Below are 19,493 nucleotides of genomic sequence, written 5' to 3'. Positions count from 1 at the left end.
TGCCTTGGAGCTGGATGTGCCGCCAATTCCCGGGAGCCACATGGACTTCTTCTGTCCCCGGGAAATGCCGGGCAGCGCTGGTGTGGCTGCTATTGAAGGGGCTCTGGAGCCCCCGTGCACTGCACCATCTAGAGCTCCCTGGAACCTGCACCCCGAACTTCCTCCCGCCCCCCAACCCCCTGCTCCAGCCCAGAGCCCCCTCCCGCACCCTGAACCTCTCATTTCTGGCCCCACCCCAGAGCCCGCAACCTGAGCCTGTGCCCAGAGTCCTTATCCACTCCCACACCCCTGCCCCAGACTGGAGCCCTGTCCCATACTCCAAACCCCTCGGCCTCAGCCCAGAGCCCCCTCCTTTCCCCCCAAACCTCTCATCCCCGTCCCCACCCCAGAACCTGCACCCCAGACAGAGCCTTCACCCCCTCCCGTTCCCCAACCCTCTGCCCCAGCCCGGAGCCCCCTCCCACACCCATAACCCCTCATTTCTGGCCCCACTCTGGAGTCCAAACCCCAGCCCAGAGCCCATACCCCCTCCCGCACACCAGTCCCCTGCCCCCCAGCCTGCACCCTGCTCCCATACCCCTAGCCCCCTCCCATACCTGCAGCCCCAAGCACCCTCCTGCTCTTCCTAGCAGCTGCCCCAGCTAGGTGTCCCTGCTCCCCATAAGCAGCGGGCGGCGGCTTGGGGAGGAGGGGATCAGGTGGAGATGCTTGGAATTTGTGGCTCCCTTCCCTAGTAGTCCCTACCCGGGAACCTCCACTGCAGCCCCTCTGAGCTCTCTGGGGTAATGTCTACACAGCAATTAAACCCCCTGCTGGCCTGGCTCGGCGCACTGGGGCTGTAACATTCCTGTGTAGACATTTGGGCTGTCTGAATCCCTCCCCCTCAGGGGACTTAGAACTTGGGGTTCATCTAGCGCAGACACAGCCCCACAGCAAGCCCCAATCAGCGGACAGGGGGCAGCCAGCTTTAACTGCTGCGTGGGCAGCCCCTCCCAGCAAGTGGGACACAGCAGCTGCTAGCCTAGGTGCACCCTAGGAGGTGCACGTGGGTTAGTGTGGTTTTGGGCGTGTCTCTGTCTGTGCATCCAGGGGCAATGCACTAGGGGTGGTCCGGCCTCCGCCACTGGGGTGGCCACTGCAGCCCACCCAGTCAGCAGGGCACATCAGGAGCCACGCCAGCAGCCAGACATCGCTGCGTGCAAAGCCTGGCACTTCGCACTAGTGCGTGCCCGCTGGAGTCTGCACAAAGTAAGTGGATCACATGGTCTGATTGTGTCAACATCACAGGCAGCACAAAAGGAGCCTGGCACCAGGGAATGTAGAGCTTCACTAGCACTGGTGCTCCTGAAACAGAAGAGCTAGTCCCTGGCTATGGTGATCTCCCTCATGCCCATATACGGATCCTTTATGTTTCAAATAAAGGACAACTTAGAAATGATAGGAGAGAGTTTATTTTTAAGGGCACCTCCCCAGTGTTTTGTGACACACACTCATAATACACACAACACATTGTATTACAGTGTACAATCCTTCTCATGATTATTGGTGTGTACAAGACAATATTGATTTTGATGCATAATGTGGAACACTAGGCACCGAACGAAGGACAGGTGGTCACGCTGTGTGCATAGGCGCCAACTTTCCCCTGTGCTGGTGGGTGTTTGTGCCCCCCCACCCCAGTCCCAGCCCCAACTCCGCCCCCTCCCTGCCCCTATTGGACCCCTTCCCCAAATCCCTGCCCCGGCCCCGCCTCTTCCCTGAGCTTGCTGCGTTTCCTCTCTTCCCCCCCCCAGCGCTTGCCGCACAAAACAGCTGTTTCGCAGCGCAAGCGCTGGGAGCTGGGGGGAAAAGTAGGCACGCGGCGTGCTCAGGGGAGGAGGCGGAGGCAGAGGTCAGAGGTGAGCTGTGGCGGGGGGGGTGGGGCGGGGAGCTGCCGGTGGGTGCTCAGCACCCACCAATTTTTCCCCGTGGGTGTTCCAGCCCCGGAGCACCCACAGAGTCGGTGCCTATGGCTCTGTGTGACATTCTAACAGATTTCCTCACAACCTGCTTTGGGGCAAATCCGGGACACCGGACAAGTGAAAAAACTTGAAACGAAGAACACTAGAAAATCTGTTCGTTAGCAGGATGGTAAAACAGGGAGGGGTCAGTTTCTGGAGCATGGATTACATTTTATGCAACCTGACCTTCTTAACATTAAAGAGCTATCATGAATTCATACAATAACATCAATGCAATATTAAGGTTATAGATTTAAATATAAGTGTCAGGAAATGTTAACATTAAGACTCCCATAACATTAATTTGTCCACATTGCATATATTGTCCATTAAAGCATACATTTAAACAATTTAACTAGTCATTACATACGGAACAGCATCACTTTTCCCCACCGCTCTACAGTTCAGTGTCACGTAGGGATGGAGTCAGTCAGTGGCTGCAGCACTACTGGATCCCCTACCTGGACAGTTGGGTGAAGGCAAGAAGAATCAAGCTCCTGCAATAGTCTCTTTAGTTTCGCTCATTGCAAGTGAGTGGGACTCTTTTGGGCGGTAATTAATTTTACAGTAGTGTTTAAAATCTCTCCCTGGTGAGGTGAAGGGTATTTGAATCATACATGCTTAGGCCTGCCATGAGTGTAGGGGACTGAATCAGATGACCTCTCGAGGTCCCTTCCTGTCCTATGATTCTATCTTCCACATTCAAACTGTTGCAGCTTCTGGCCTTCTCCTGGTGCCTTCTTGGGCCTTGCAATGTAAGTGAGTGAGTGAGCAAGGGTCGGGGAGAACGACCGATGGAGGGAGGGGGGATAGAGTGAGTAGGGTTAGGGGTGGGATCTTGGGGTAGGGGATGGGGTAAGAGTGTTTGGTTTTCTGCCATTAGGAAGTTGGCAACCCTAATTGGCAGTTGTAGATTAATTGCTAACTTTGTTGCTGAAGAGTGTAGCAGGCTGTTTTTCAGTATTCACAGGAATGGATAACTGGGATTTTCTTGCGATTGTTCTATCTTTCCATTCTCAGAAGTAAGATAAAACCCAGCTCATTTAATTTTGAGGCACTAGTCAAAATATTGGCTAGAAATGTTTAAATCTTCACTTGCACCTCTGTGAATTTGTTTTGACTGGAGAAAGACTCCACTTTTCCTCTTACCTTGCTTTATAATGTGAAGGGCACGAGTGTAGGGCCCCTTGTACTCTGTGATACTAGGAAATTTGCTGTGAAATCCATCCTTTGCTGCAGAATTGTGCTCCAGACTCTTTAAAAAATAAATAAATAAATAAAAAAAAAACCTAGCTCTTACGGTTGCAAAGAACTCTTAAAAGTGTGAACCAAATATTAACAGTGCAGTAATGATTTCTAGGGTCTGAACACAGCCTGCAGCTATATCTCCTAAAAGAGGTGTGAACTGTCCTATTCATAGCACTGAGTATTCTGGAGCCTGAAGTTGTTTGTCAACATTTTTATTTATTTCACTAGCTGATCATTTTAGATTAGCTTGATGTTCCTTCTGTTTGTCGGACTGCAGCTCACCATCCCAAGGTGCCAAAGTCTTCCAACTGTGCTCGTCTCAGTAGTCAAACTTCCAGCTTTCCCCCTGCGAACTTCTACAACACAGTCATATGTTGCTAGTACAAAAATGAGGGTCACTGAAAATGTCTGGGTGTTATATAACAAATCTATCTAGGTACTTCTGGGCCTCACCCCCTGGGATCTGGGTCTCATTTACTGTTTATTATTCATTTTCATATTGAATTCAATGAAATCGACTGTTTTAGAATTTAAACAAAGTTACCACGGAAATCAGGGGACCTGGCATAGGATTTAGGTATAGCTCACTGCCGAGCACATATGGGACCTTGCAGAAGGGAACCAGGATAAAAGAGGAAGTAGGATGGCCTTTACATTGGCCACCACAGTGTTAAAAAGAATGAAAATAATTTCTATACCCACTGCAGAGGAGACTCTCTTCCGGTCTGATTCGCTCCGGGGAAAAAATTACAAGGTGTGTGTTCATCAATTGACATGTAGTGTTTGTGCCAATTCCACCCCCTTTCCCTTTGTTGTTTCCCTGCTGCTTGTGCACAACACCTGCATAATCTGATTTGCATGCTAATGACTTTTCTTTTTTTGGCTTTTTTAAATCTTATTTTTTTGGAGTGACATCGGAGAGAGACGTTTTTCTAAGAATGCTATTTTTTATTTAATCTCAAATAGATTATGTATTTTTAAGCATGTCCTTTTGCGAGTCCTGTCAATTAGCCAACAAATTGAATTTTAAATTAAAAAGACACCAAAGAGCTATTCAATATCAATGAAACCATGAAATTGAAAGAAAAAACACAATTCGAAGAACTTAAAGGTGAGCTGCACTCATAACTTTTCCATGTAGGTGTGTAAGGATCAAGTCAGTTGGTTGGTTAGTTTAGTATTTGCTAAAACTGGTTTAGTTTGGATTTATTAGCGCCAGATGCAATCCACACATCCACTTTGGTCTCTGTCTCCCTCTAGTGGCTGGACCACAAAAAGATGTTTAAGGTAAATAATGTGGCTCTTAAACATCTGTAGCTTATGTTTATAGATGGAAAGGTCATGGGTTCAGTCTCTGTAGATACCCCATCCTGAGGCCACATTACAATGGCAACCTGCCTGGAGCATTGAACTGTCATTGATCTCTGAACCTCAGAGTGAGACTAGTTGGATTATTTGGAGAGACTGAACTCAGTACTTCTGGATCTAAAGGCACAAGCCTCACCTTCTTGAGATAAAGGTGAGGCCCATTAGCATGAAAGTACTAGTAGATTCATAAACTTCTTTATAACATTAGAAGGGGATAGAGAGCCACACAGGATTAATGTGGCAGCTTTACAGGCCCTGCAGCTCTCAAGCCTTCCCAGCCAATCCCGTCAGTCAGGATTTTGAGGGTTGAGAATAGCAAACAGAAGCAGAGCCTCTCTCTGGCAGTGCTGTCACCTCCCACCGACCCCCTGGTGCAGCCCCAAATTGTCTCCTTTGGACCCACCTTCCCCTCCGTTCAGGCAATTCACCCCCTTAATGTGTCTCCACTCTATCTTGGGTTTTTCCTTTCTCCATCATTTCATCATTTTCTCTCTCTCTCTTTTGCTCACACCTCTTCCTGCTGCTCTTGTTCCCCCTCGCTTATCAGGTCTTTCAGGTAGAGCTGGTCAAAATTTGTTCAAACCCTTTTTGCTAAAAAATTGCAAAAGAAAAAAAAAGCAAAAAGCCCATATTTCTTAAATTGAAAAGCAAATTTCTGTTTTCAGCACCGAAAGCTGAACTTTTTTGTTTTGTGAGGTTTTTCTCCATTTTCCTCAATAGACCCCCCCCTTCTTTTTGTGCTTTTCCTTGTGCCATGGGAAGAGAGACAGAAAAGAACCCACCCTTTAATTTGTTTTTCTATTTTTTTTTTTAATTTTTCACAAAATGTGTACTTATTTTTCAACCAGCTGTAGTCTCCAGCTGGGTGAGGCTTCTCCGATTTCCCTCTGGGTTATCTCACTTGAGTTCTGGTGAAGCCTTCTCTGCCTTAGTGGTGTGCGCCTCCTGCTGGCTGTACTCAGCATCTGCAGTGCAAGCAAAGGAACAAAGAGAGACCCTTAGTTGCTGTTTGTATTGCAGTCATGTCTAGAGGTTATCTGAGGATACATGGCAAAAAATAGAAGAAAGACACCGAATTAAAATGAAATTAAATCAAGCAAAAACATGTAACAGACACAGCAATGCCAGGAGGAATATGCTGTAAAGAACAGAGGCCAAAAGGAGTGCTAGGAAAGAAAAACAAGACTCTCTAGATGCACAGACCGTTGCAGCACAACATGACATGAAGACACTGTACGACATCATAAAACAGTTGTCAGGAAGAAAAACAAACCAGTTCAAGACAACAAGAGCAACTTAACAAAGATATCTGAACAATTAACTATGTGAATGAAGACAGTACTTTTTGTCAACAGAATGGCAAGCCTGTGGCTAATCCCTCTGAGACAGAGGATGGAGAAGAGCTGGACTGGATGACCTCCTGAGGTCTCTTCCAACCCTAATATTCTATGATAGGCCCTAGCTCAATCATGAGAGTAGAAGGGCAGAGCGCAGACAATTGATTTTAAAAAGTGGAAAAGCATCAGGTACGGATAACATTCCAGTGGAGATTCTTATTTTGGTAGGCCTCTTACAAAGAATATGGGAAGAACTAAAAATACCAAACAAGTGGGGAAAAAAAGGATCATCTGGTGAGGCTGCTAAATAAAGAAAGGTGATGTAAGTCACTGTAAAAACTGGAGGGGCATTCAATTTCTCTATCCTAGTGGTTTTCAACCTGTGGTCCATGGACCCCCTAGGGGTCTGCGAACAATGTCTTAGATTTCCAAAGGGGTCTGCACCTCCACTTGAAATTTTTAAGGGATCCACAAATGAAAAAGGGTTGCAAACCACTGCTCTATCCCAAGTAAGATATTTATACGTATTATTCTAGACGGAATAAAGTGGTACATTCAAGATTACAACAAGAACAGGCAGAGTTCATACAGAAGTATGTATGTATAGATCAAATAGTAACCCTATGTATTATCGTAGATCTTGCCATCGAATGGCATTCATCATTTTATATGAATTTTACAGATTTCCAAAGCCTTTGATACAGTGGATAAAACAGTATTCTGGAAGTTGCTATGCCACTATGGAATTCTTCAGAAATGTATGATCCTCATCAGAGCTGCTGTGAAAATGACATGCCAAAGACATATGCAAGAGCAAACTGACTAATAATTTGAAGTTACTAGGGGATGTCAGACAAGAATGTCTTATGTCTCTCGTGATCTTTTTACTGGTAGTGGATTGGGTAATGAGAGAGACCACAGAACAAACAAGGGGCCTACAATGGACTTTCACACAGAAGTTAGAGGACCCTGACTTTCCAGATCATATAAACTTGCTCTCCCATACCCATAGAGACATGCAAGCCAAAACAAATGATCTCCAGGCCTATGCACAATTTGTAGGGTTGAAAATCAACACTGAGAAGTAAAACCCATGAGACTCAACACCCAACAAGAAATACCAGTAAAGCTTTCTGACATAGAAGAGGTCCAATATTTCACATATCTTGGCAGCACTGTAAGTACAATAGGTGGAACAGACAAAGACATTAAAGCTAGAATAGTAAAAGCCAGATATATCTTTGTAACGCTAGAGTCGATCTGGAGAAACTGAAATCTTGCTCTCCAACCTAAATGTTGAGTATTTAACATCATTGTAAAATCAGTCTTACTGTATGGCACTGAAACTTGGACCTTACTATATAAGACCTTACTATCTAAAACCCAAGAATATATAAACAGCTGCCTTAGGCAAATCCTAAATAGCAGATGGCCAGAAAAACCCCCACAAAGAACTCTGGAAGAGGATGAAACAGAAACTAAAAAATGGAACTGGAGATAACTAGGACATATGTGAAGGAAAGAATAACATAAGACAGGTGTTAGATTGGGACCCCGAGGGAAATATGTAACGAGATAGACCAAGAATAACATGGAAACACAATAGATGTCAAATTGAAAGCTAAGAGTGCAGCAGGAGATGAGCAAGGTTGGAAGGCAGCGGTGAAGGCTCTCTATGTTCCACACAGAAGAGAGAGAATGCCTAGAGGTGCCAGTCAAGGGACAAGGCACATAATGAAAACTGTTCCTGGCCCAGAACTTGCTTATAATCCTAATTACTTCTGTTAATGGCACTGGTTGTACACATGGCCAGGGCTGCAAGGGATGCTGTTCCACCTGGGAATTCTCTCTGTTCTGGCTTAGGAATTACCTGGTGGGGAGACCATCAGCTTTTGTGGGTTCTGTGTGCCCACCATGCCAGATTCCAAGGGCTGCAGGTGAACCCATAGTCCTTGTCCAGCAAAGGACACCTTTCCCTTTGATGATACTTGGCATGATTCAAGAGTAGTGTGAAAAAAAGATAAGGCTTCAGATTAATGTCTTGCCCTAGTTAGGCTGTAGTAAAGAACACACAATACACCCTGATGGATTTATAGAATCAGGTTTCAGGGGGCTGATGAATTGCCACAACACGCTTCTAGTTGCCAGGTGCTTAGTGGTATGCACTAGCTTTTAGATATCACTCTCTGCTGGGCCGGTTGTCCCTCAGCTTAAAGCAAAGGTTCATTTGGCAGATAAAGCTCCCAAGGCAGGATATTTGTTTGATCTGCTGAATGAGTTAGAGCTGCAAGGCATGGGGGTATTTTTGCTCCTTTTGTTACAGCTCTTTATTGTAGGGGACCAAATGTCTATTTTTTAAATATTTTTAAAATGTTAAAAAAAAAAAAAAAGGCAACCCATGACCCCAGAGCAATATGAGGAAACAAAAGGTAATGGAGAATTCAATGGTAGGCAGCCTACCCACCTGCACTACATTCAGCTCCACCCTTATTGGAGTGGGTGAAGCCCACCCCAGGGTTCTCATGTCTTCCTGCATGACCCACGCCTAGGGTTGGATGGGCCAGCAACCCCCCACCCGAGCCCAACTGCTATGAAAACCACAAATGTGTGTGTTTGGATGGTGTGCACAGACACTTGCCTCAGGATAGAACGTCATGGAGGTGCCTAATGCGTTTGGTGGCTTCTACGCTCTCCAGGTCACAGCATGAGAACTGACCCCCCCAAATGCAATTGGTTCGTGTGTCACAGTGATGGAAGGACAAATCATGCTAGCCTGAGTGAGACAAAACCACCATTGACAGCAGAGGTGGTTTTACCTGATGAAGAACTAAGTTTGGACTTTGGGATTTGGTCTCTGGGCCTGGTTTGGACTCCAGTTCTCTGTCCCTCTGTTTCTGTACTTAGGATGGGGCAGGAAGAAGGACAGTTGGCTTTAAGCCACTTTTGTACTCCCAGGACAGTCATTTGGTCCAGTTACAGCAGCCAACGGTCAGGTCCATGGGCAGCCAGGAATTGCAGTCTCAAGAGCACGCCAGCCAGTCTCCTTGCTCTCTTTGTACTCCCTTGTGCCTAGGATCGGGAGGGGAGGTGTCTCAGAGCCCCAGCTATGCAGTGGCTGAGCAGAGCCCTCTATGCTGGGACAAATGATGTCGCTGGAGCAGCCTAAAGAATGCGGGCTGCAGTAAAGAGTCAAGCCCTTTACCTTCAGGGACTCCCGTGCAACATCCAGTGAAATCAGTAAAATTCATACATTATGGGTCCGATCCTGAGCCCGTTGAAGACAGTGGGAGTCTTTCCACTGATTTCACTGAGCACTGGATTAGGCCCTTGGGTGAGAGCAAATTGAATCTTAAGTCTTGGGCAAAGCATGCAAAAGTACAGAGGGAAAGAACCCAGTGCCCCCACCAGTTCAGCCATGCCTTAGAGCATGTTCTTAGCAGAATAAGCGGTACAGTAGCCGGCTTGGCTGTTAAATAACTGGAAGAACATGCTGGAACTGATGAGCCAAACACATGGTTGCAGTTTGGTTGGAATGCGGCAGCATGAATAATCTCACCAGGCACAAGTGTTCACACCAAGTGTTCTCACCCTGGGTATTCCTGCACACCAGACTTGCAAAGGGCTTTCCCCACTGTGGGCTTAGTCCGTGCATGGTTTTGGTTAACGCTTCTGAGTATGGGTAGGACTATTGATCTCTGCCCACGTTAGGTCTTGTACTGTGTTTGAACAGTTTTCAAACACGGCAATAGCTACATGACAGTCACGTTACGCTCTGTTTTTAAAACTTTGTAAGAAAATACACTAGAACCGCAATATAGCGTTAGTTTATACGTGGCTTCTGCTGGTCCAGTTTTAACAAAACCCTTCTCCCCTGGGCTCTGAAACCCTGCCACTTACTCCTGTGCGGGCACATGGCTGTTGAGCATGACTAATGGTGTTGAACATGTTCATCTCCCAGTTTCTCCTCCATTGGGACACATCACCCCAGATGAATGAAATAGTGGGCAAGTTCAGCAAATCATGAATGGAATCTCACGTTGTACACCTCACTTGATAAGGAACCTTGAGGCATATTTGATGTCCATACGATTGGGGCCTCCAGTTCATTTGTGGACTGGGCCTTCCCGTAAACTCTCATTCTTACCCAGTTCACAGTGTCCTGAGTGAATTTTAGACGTTGCTCCCTTTTCAGTCTTTTAATGCTTCTTACTAGAAAGGTCCATTTTTCAGTGAGTTCACAGCACTAGGGCCGCTCTCCTCTCTGACGAGTCTAAGGAGCTGTGTTCTGTGCTCCCTGCTAAACCTTTATGAACGCAAGATACCATGACTGTGTTGTGTGCGTGCCCTCGTATATGCTTTTTGAAACCTTGCTTCATCGTTAATGGCTGCCTACAGATGCGTTTGTACAGGCTGTGTGCTCCGTGACAATCAATTTACGGTAAAACTAAAATGACAATGGCTCATGTCACCGCCGTGTTAGATACTGGCAAAGACTGTGGAGTTCTCTTAAAATGGTGTTGGCACTTTAAAAAATAAGTTGAAAAGGAAACACGCCAATCATTAGTACAGCTGCCATCACACCAGGTGCACAGTGGATCTGTTTCAGATTTGAACAATAGGCATTAATGATGATAGGTATTTAAATGCTAATGGTAACATCAAAATGTATTGGGAGGTGAATATCAACAAATTCCGAAACGAAATCTGATGAAATTTAAAGTCTAGTGAGATTTAGAAAGACTCGTCCTCTCTCTGACTACCCAAATGCATTAACTAAGGAGATTTGAAATTTGTTTTAGCATAATGCTATCAAGTTATGCATACAAATTATGGGCCAGATCCTGCAACACAAAGGGCTTGGCTACACTAGCAAGTGCTAGTTTAGGTAAAGTGCTACAACCTGTGTAGTGCAGACACAGATATACTGGTGTAGGAAGGGGAATAAGCTATATGCGCATAACTTTATACCAATATAACCGCACCTGTAGTAGGTGTTTTACCGGTATAACTATTTCTGTAAAATTTCATACCCCTATACAACTGTCAAATGCAGACCCAGGCTTTAGTCAGTGAGTAGTTCTTATTCTCACAAGTAGTCACTCTCTCGGCTACACAGTGGGACTATGAGCAAGGATTCTGCTGAGCAAGGAATTTTTCTTAGCTACTTCCATACAAAATGTGTGTGTGGCTGGAGTGTATTCTCCATTTGTGTGGCATAATTATGGCCCCTGCTGCAGGGTGTAGTGGGGTTGAAAGGAGTGGGACTGTTTCTTCCTGGTGTAATAGGAGAGAAAGGGAACTAACACAGTATCCCTTTGCGCCTTTGTGCAAACTCTGCTGCTTTATGGGGTATAGCCAGTGAGAGGGACTCAGCTGCTATGTGTGACATCATCTCCCATGAGAGAATTTCTCTGTGAATTCATGTTGGCCTGTCAGCATTAGCCCCATTCCCTGATTCTGCTTTGTACTGTCTAGCTTCCTTGGGGGGGTAGGACTGGGGGGAGAGGAGAGGAAGGGCCCACGTGTGGATGGGGAGTCAATGGCCACAGGGAGAGCTGTGCTGTTCAGGCCTGGGGAAGTTGGGCATGGGGTGTGATCTCCTGAGATCTTTGAGGTTTTCCTAGGTATCTTGAAGCATCCATTTGGCTAGAGGGCCTCTTCCTCTCCCCTATTCACAAGCCCTGCTCTTCCCCACCCCCGCACTCTTCAGTGAGCCTTGGGTTCTGCAGGGTTAGGTTCATCGAGTGACTTTGCCCCTCTTCTGAGGTGTTTTTTTCTTAAGAGGGAAAGGATGATATAGCCCTCTCTGTGAAATGATTATAAGGCCTTCGGATGCCAATCTTTACATTAAGTTCTTTACACTATGACATGTCTTTGTACCAGTGTCAGGGCAAGCGGGGTTCTAAATGATACTCCTTTGAACTCTTGTTCAATTAGCTAATTGCCATTTGCGGGGGGAAATACGGTGTGAGAATATGCCAAGAAGCTTGCCTAGTTTTAAAATAAAAAAAAGCAAGTGCAGATAAATGAAAAGGCTTAGGTGTTTTACGGCTTGTGGCTTTTCGGGAGATCTGTGCTTCAGTGTAGTTTTAAACAGAAGAATTAAAATCCGTTCATAAGAGGTTCATTTAAACATTACAAAGACACCTTGGCAACAGACTTTTTATAGAGCTTTGAAAGAGAACCTGACTTTCTGAGCACTGATTGGCTGCTATGTTCACTGAACCCATGAAAAGGATCGCACTGTTCCATTGAACTGGAAGCAAATTATGTTACCAGGGAAACTCGTCTCTCTGTGATTCTCAGGTGAAAGGATGTTTGATCTTTAAAACAGTGCAAAGGTTTATGTGAAGACTATTGTCCAGATTTTAAAAATAACAGCTTGACATTTAACGGGGCATAAAAGGAGTATTTCTACAGTTTAGCTGATGGTTGACAAATAAAAAAATAAGTTATTTGAAAAGGATATTGAATTTCTGCAGCTTCTGCTCCAGCTTCGTTAGCACAACTGTGTAAAAAAACAAAAAGTAGGATGAAAAAGAGAAGTGCGAAGCAGACAAGGATGGGAGTTTTATTCTCCCTACATTATATAGCAAGGTTTCTGTGCTGGTGTTTCCATTGGCTTATTATAGCTCACTGCACAAATTCAAGAGCAAGATAGGCCAGGGTAAGATATTGATGGGAAGGATGGTAGTGAGTAAATCTGCAAAATGCAAGAGAGTTGGGTTTGATGACGTAAATCTTTCTCCATGGCTCTGCTGGTTGTGACAGCCCTGGTGAATTATGGAGATGAATGTTCTGTAATATATATACTATTACACAAAACTTACATTAAAAGAACATTATCAAGGACATAAAGTCAAGGAAATGCCAGAATTAAGGTTGCATGTGCAGTTTATATGTTCACAGCTCCCATTGAGTTCAGTTGCAACTGAGAGTTCTCAACATTTCTGCCAATCGGACCCCAAGGTCTCAAGTCAGGCATCCAGAAAATGAGGAACACACAATTAATGACCACTTGTGATGAGTCTGGGTTCAAGGGACTTGCTGTGGCAGCAGCAAGGATAGATTCCAATCCCCTAAGGCAGCATTCAGCTGCCTTGACCATGAGACAGTCCTTTCTCTTCCTGCAATCTCCTGCCCCTTTCACATCACACCTTGCAACTTTTGCAACAAATAAAGCAATGAGTAGTGAAATCATAAGGGTTATGGGCTAGGATGATCTAATAGAAGGCTCTCAACCTTTCCAGACTACTGTACCCCTTTCAGGAGGCTGATTTGTCTTGCATACCCCCAAGTTCCTCCTCACTTAAAAACTACTTGCGTACAAAATCATACATACAAATGCAAAAGTGTCACGACACACTGTAACTGAAAAATGGCTTACTTTCTCATTTTTACCATACACTTATAAAATCAATTGGAATATAAATATTGTACTTACATTTCAGTGTATAATATATAGAACAGTATAAGCAAGTCATTGTCTGTATGAAATTTTAATTTGTACTGTCCTTGCTGGTGCTTTTTATGTAACCTGTTATAAAATGAGGCAAATATCTAGATGAGTTGATGTACCCCCTGGAAGACCTCAGCGTACCTTCAGGGGTATGCGTACCCCTGGTTGAGAACCACTGATCTGATAATTAGAGCGCTAGTCTAGGACTTGGGAGACTTGGGCTCAGTTCTCTGCTCAGCAAGACTTCCTGTGTGACCTTGGGAAAGTCTCTCTATGCTTCTATTGCTCATCTGTAAAATGGGGATAATAGCACTGCTCTACTTCACAGGAGTGTTGAGGATAAATACTGATGTTTGAGATGCTCAGATACTATAGTAATTGGAGGCCATTTGAATACCTAAAACTGGCAAACCAATAGGTTGCCCCTTACAAACCTTCAGGAAATTGGAATGCTCTTCAAAGACTGAAGCAGGCCCTAGCCCTATTAAAGTCAATAGCAAAACTCTCACTGAGGCCAGGATAGCTCGCTGGCTTTTTCTTTTTCAATCTAGTCTTTGCTGCAGTAACTATGCCCAGTGATGTGCGATTTTATTGAGGACCTTTCCACTGCTCTCCTTGAGATGCACCAGATATGAAAAGTTTTTTAAAAAAACGCGCTCTGACTACTACGATGTTGCCACCACTGGGAATTGCTCTGGTTCTGATGCAAAAGGGAGGGTGAATTTGGATTCGCCCTAAAGAATATAGGGATGGAAGCCCTTCATTCAGTGTAAACCAGTAAACTAAGGGCCATATTGTGCCTTAATGATTCTTACATACAGGTGATGTTAGTGGCCGCTGCATATGGGCACTGAACACACAATATGGCATTAAACTCAGTATTCTAGGATCAAAAATCTCCCATAAAAGGACACTAAGATTAAAACAAAAATAGAAGCACATTTTGTACCTTTTGTTGTCAGCGAAGCATAGTTTTACAAAAAACACTCTCCGATGTTAATTATGCATCTATTTGCATGCCCAGTGGGCATGTAACTGGCTAGTATATCACCCAGTATACAATTGTGAACAATGCTGTTCTGCCCACGTAGAGCAAGGCACAAGCTTCCACTTTTATTCTTAGAACAGTTTACCTCATAATGCATACAGATCCCACCTACAAAAGCATAACCATCGCAACTTGTTTGCTCTTCTAACTCTGGAATCCTAGGAGGTGAAACCGGGCTCAGCTCGAGGCGGTGTAGATCTATTCAATGAAGTCATGACTGACTGAGGCCTGGCAAATAATGTGTTTCTGTTCCTTGCTACCGGTGGAATACTCCCTTGAGATGAAACATTACCAGTACCAGCTGTGATCCTTAATTTACTTTTCATTGCGAGCCTATTGGATCCGGCAGTAGAAAAGATACATTTCATTAGCTGATCCAGAATATTTATGGCCTGAGTTTGAGTTTAGGCAGGGGAGGAAATTATATCCTTGAACTGGAGATTTGAATTATTTTTTTTCTTGTAAATTTGTCAGCAAGATAATTGACCAAGTAAAGAAAGTGCTAATACCCATACAGGTAACTACACGTTCAGGAAATAGTATAGTTTATAAGCAGCCACTGTTGGGAGTGATTCAGTCTGCTTTCTCTGCCACCTCTTTGGCTAACATTCCTTTGGTGATTGTCACATGTTTATGAACTAGCAGCCTTCCTTGTTCTCTGGGACAGTAAATCATCTAGTACAGATTGGGGGAGAGAAAGCACCACTCCCATTTGTGAAAGCACCACAGGTCTATTCGGCTGTCCTTCTCCATCCAGCTAGTGTGAACTCCACAGATCCAAAAGGAAAGCAGGATTTAGGAACCTGTCCTGGATTGAAAACAAAGGAACTACTATTGACTTTGGAGTCATATTATTCACAACATACACTATATCAGTGAAGGAAGCACACTTGGGAAGTTTCACTTTTTGTTTGACTTGTCCTGCTACTTTAAGGGAAAATAGGTAAGTCTAGTCTTTTGAATAAATACTTCCTGGATAGAAACAAACCTTTTCACTTTGTAACCTCATTAGTGATATAGCTTTAAAATAAATCCTGTGTTGCAAATGCCTGTGTTACTTTGTATTTAGAACCACACTTATGTATGTTTTTGAAGTACTATTAGAAGCCTCGGGTAACCAAATGTAGAGCATCAATGCCCTTTTTTCTTTGTACTTATATTTTATTCTTTCATACTATCATTACAGACGAGCTTCCATCTTTACTGTAGAAGAATAAAGCAGTAACACTGGGTGGATGTATAGGATAAACACAGGTGTTAACCATTCACCACCTCCTCAAACAGAGAGCAAACATACCCTCACATCATTGTACAGGGAGAAACACAAATACCTGAAGTTATTTTTGAATGACTTAGGTTAAGAACACAGCATTCCCTTTTTTATAGGGCCGAAATGTAGAATAATGGTTGGAGGGAGGCAGAATGTATGTAAAATAAAAACAACACTCCATAGCATAGCTTTCTGTCTTTTGAAACATCCCAGGATTGTTGTCAGTTATGTTTGAAAGTTTTTACAATTTTTGTTCTGGGGATTTTTGTACACTAGGTAGAACATTACATATACTGGAAATACAAACGCCTATAAAATATGTAGATGTGATTTTAATGTAGCTTATTGAATGTAGTTCAGTTAGAAGTCCTTGATTTCCCCCCCCCCCCACCTCCCCCTGTTTCTTAAGGCATGCTGAACTCAAATGTTGACCACGAGAATGGTCCCATGTAGCAGGTGCTGCTGGAAAAACTCGTAGGTGTTGCTTTTGAAATCTCCTGACATATATGAATCTTTCCAGCCAGAATCACAATTGCTTTCATTTATAAGGAACCTTGTGTATATAGACTGTATAATATTGGAATATAATATTTTCAGAGGGAGCATAGCTGGCTCTGAAGTAACTTGCATAGTCAATTTTCCTAGCCTGTCCCTTGAACCCTGTCACCTCTCTCTTTGTATTCCTGCACTGGTTCCCCCTTCTCTATCGCATCAAACATAAACTACTGGTTTTTATTTTCAAGGCCTTTCACAGCCTATCCCCACCTGACCTTTCATCTGTCAATGTTGAATCTCTCCTCCGAACAGCCCACACAATGCTAGCCTTCGCTGCCCACTTGTTAAATTGTCAAACAAAGCACCTTGATGCTTTTTCCCATGCCACCTCTCACAGCTGGGAGGAGCTCCCTGTAAATAGCCACAAAACGATCTAATTATCCTCCTTTAAATCCCTCCTTAAAACTACAAAAAACTTGACAATGGTTAGGCTACTAGTGGGCCAAGACCACTGTCTATGATGCCGACCAACGTTGTCTCATTGTTTCCTTGTACCCCCTCATCTTTCTGTATCCATCTGTTTTCTCTTGTCTGATGCTCAGATTGTCAGCTCTTTGGGGCAGGGACCTTCTTTTTTGTTCTGTGTTTTGTACAGCACCTAGCACGGTGGGGTTTTGGACCACAACTGGAGCTCCTAGGTGTTATGATATAAATAATAATGAATCATCAGCATTTGCGTTCTCTGAGCCAGCTCCTGCTCCCACTAAACTCAGTGGCAAAACTTCTCTTTTGACTTCAGTGACTTTGGGATCATCCTCTATAGTAGCAAATACCATTGGGTCAAACTCATCCGTGGTTGAATTCCATTGATTGTACAGGGCTTGCTCAACCTTGCACTTCAGGGGACAGGTCGAAGGCAGCGTATGGGGATGCCAAGGGAAGGTGGGAGGAAGATGTAGGATCAGCTGTTCTCCCAACCATTAAAGCCAGTTTCAGTTCCTAATCTGTCGTGCTCCCCAAATTTCCTTTCCTTTCACTGGTCCTGAAGCCCCCGGCTAGCTAAATGCTGGTTTGGCCTCTGCCTTTCCCAGGATGGCCTGTGGGGCAATTGTCACCCTGTAACAAACCAGCAGGTTCATTATGCTAATATGTCGATGAAAGGTCACATGCCACTATTAATATAGAAGGAGGTAGCATTAGCAAAATACTCCATTGTGTTAAATAAATGGAGCCAGTAACCTCAGTCATTTTTTCTTAGTATTTGCTTTAATGGCTGTTGCATTTTCCCATGACCAGTTATTTTTAGAACACACTCACCGGGTGCAGGGGACCTGGTTGATAGTACAAGTCCAGAAATCTCCCATGGCACATTCTTTCCTGGAAACCACACCTTGTGTTACAAGCAGTCTCCTTCTTCTTGCAGTATCCCTTGAAAAACTAAGCTTTTTGCACAATGGTTTCTTGATTGTATTCCTCAGTGGCCAAGGCCTACGCCCAAGTAGCTGGACTGGGTTCTGGGGAGCCAGGTGGGGATGACATGGGAGGCAGCATGCCAACAATCCCATGCAGTGGGATGCCCCACTGAGGGAAGACTGGAGAATATGTGTAGGAGCCACCCTCCGACAAGTTCATCATTCAATACCTCAACACTAGAGGCAGAGCAAGACCCAGCCTGTGAGATCATGGGCCTAAGACTTCTATTCCATGCCCTGAAAGAGAAGGCTTTAACAAGAAAAAATGAACCAAAAGGGCAGAGCAAACTTTATACCCTCACACTAAACTGTTTCCGTGGGGTGACAGGGTTTACAGATCCCCTACCTTCCTTCTGTAACTCCATGCTAAAATGTGTTCCTAGGGTATTTGCATCCAGCCACAGTAAAAATCCTCCGTGACCTATTACAAGTGAGTGTTTAATGGGACCCCACCAAGAGCAAGAGTGGATAGAACTCGGCGCGCCTGCGACGCATACCTCTGAGCTTGTGGTACACGTAGAACTCTGCTAGGCATCTAAAAGGCAGTCTGCAGCACAGCTCACATGGTGGCCCCCTGCAGTGGGTCATTTACAGCATAAACCCTTTCATAGGTATGATGTTCAGCTTGCTCTTAGACGGCAAATGGTCTCCTCCCTCTTCCTTTCCATAGCTGCCTATGCTGAAGTGGCTCTTCTAGGCAATTAGAAATACCTGTCAAAGCCCAGGACAGAGAGTTTGCAAGCAGGCTTTATACGTACACCCTGGCCTCATTTTTCTTCTCATTATGTAACCACCAGGAGAAGACTGCAGCCTAAGGAGAGAGCTAGGAAATGGTAGGGCAAGGAGAAGCCAGATCTGTATTTAGAGTGCCCTGCTCCATCTGGGTGCACGGCCTGCTATCTAGAGATGGGAAATCCTATAACTATTGAGAGATTGGGTAGATTAGTTGAAATCTCTTATTGGCAGCATGTTTTCACTTCCTGGGGCAATGGAGGTCAGGCAGGTTGCCAAGGCAACACACTCAGCCTTCAGCAGAAGGTTTACTGGTGCATGGCCCTTGGTCAATTGATGATGGAATAGGGTTTATTCAGGTCTTTGAAGGGAGCTGCTGTCCAGCCTTTGGCTGTGATGAGTTGTCACGTTTGGGGTCAAAGGGGTGAAACTAGGAAGATTGGCGTTTGTAGGATGAGAATAATGGGGGCAGGAGGATTCTAATTAGGGTTAGCTCATTCTTTGCCACCCACCAAATCAGAGAAAATAATAAACCTCACACGCTAAAATGTTTGTTTCCTTTTATTAATAGAAGTCCCTTGCAGAGAGTTCTGTGGGTGGCAGTACAGGTTATAAGAGACACATGTGGGGTGGGTGGTGGTAACAAGGCCTCTCTCTCTTACAGCTTATCAAGTCCAGGTGAGACAACGAGACCATCAGAATGACCTTTTTGCTTCTCTTGTCCTTGAGGGGAAGGTGGGTCATGCTCGGTAAGCCTCTGTTAGTGCAGGAGGAAACCAGCAGGAGATGTTTGTGGAAATTCTGGAGCAATCACCTCATGCTTTCAATGTGCAGAGCAGACAGGCATGAATGCGAGAGTTTGGTTTCTTATGAGCTCATGTTGCCAGTAGTGTCACAAGGAAGGAAATGAGTAATGGAAGAGCAAAGGGTGGGGCTGTGGGCATATTCTTTAAAGTCTGTGTTTGAGTGCTTGCTTATTTACTTTTTGAGAGGATAGCAATTGATGGATGTATCGTCACAGTGATGCATGTTATCCCCTCACTGTCTCAAAATACTGCATTTAG

The 19,493-nt window shown here is 44.6% G+C and overlaps 1 protein-coding gene across 5 annotated transcripts in view; it reads left to right on the top strand.

Moving 5' to 3' along the window:
- The window catches only part of SYT16 (synaptotagmin 16), a 140,158-nt gene that overhangs the window by 40,150 nt on the left and 80,515 nt on the right, over positions 1-19,493 (top strand). For 2 of the 5 annotated variants that reach the window (XM_065593787.1, XM_065593785.1), the window contains exon 1: positions 15,120-15,403. The exons of 2 other annotated variants lie outside the window; for them this stretch is intronic. The gene's annotated coding sequence lies outside the window, so the exon portion shown is untranslated. Of the gene's footprint in view, positions 1-15,080; positions 15,404-19,493 lie in introns of those variants that run through there. One more of the 5 variants, XM_042841326.2, reaches the window with a different exon arrangement.

Source organism: Chrysemys picta, chromosome 4 (assembly GCF_011386835.1).
Source record: "Chrysemys picta bellii isolate R12L10 chromosome 4, ASM1138683v2, whole genome shotgun sequence".
Taxonomy (NCBI): Eukaryota; Metazoa; Chordata; order Testudines; family Emydidae; genus Chrysemys; species Chrysemys picta.
The sequence above is the reverse complement of the archived record's forward strand: the minus strand, read 5'-3'. Positions and strand labels throughout refer to the sequence as shown.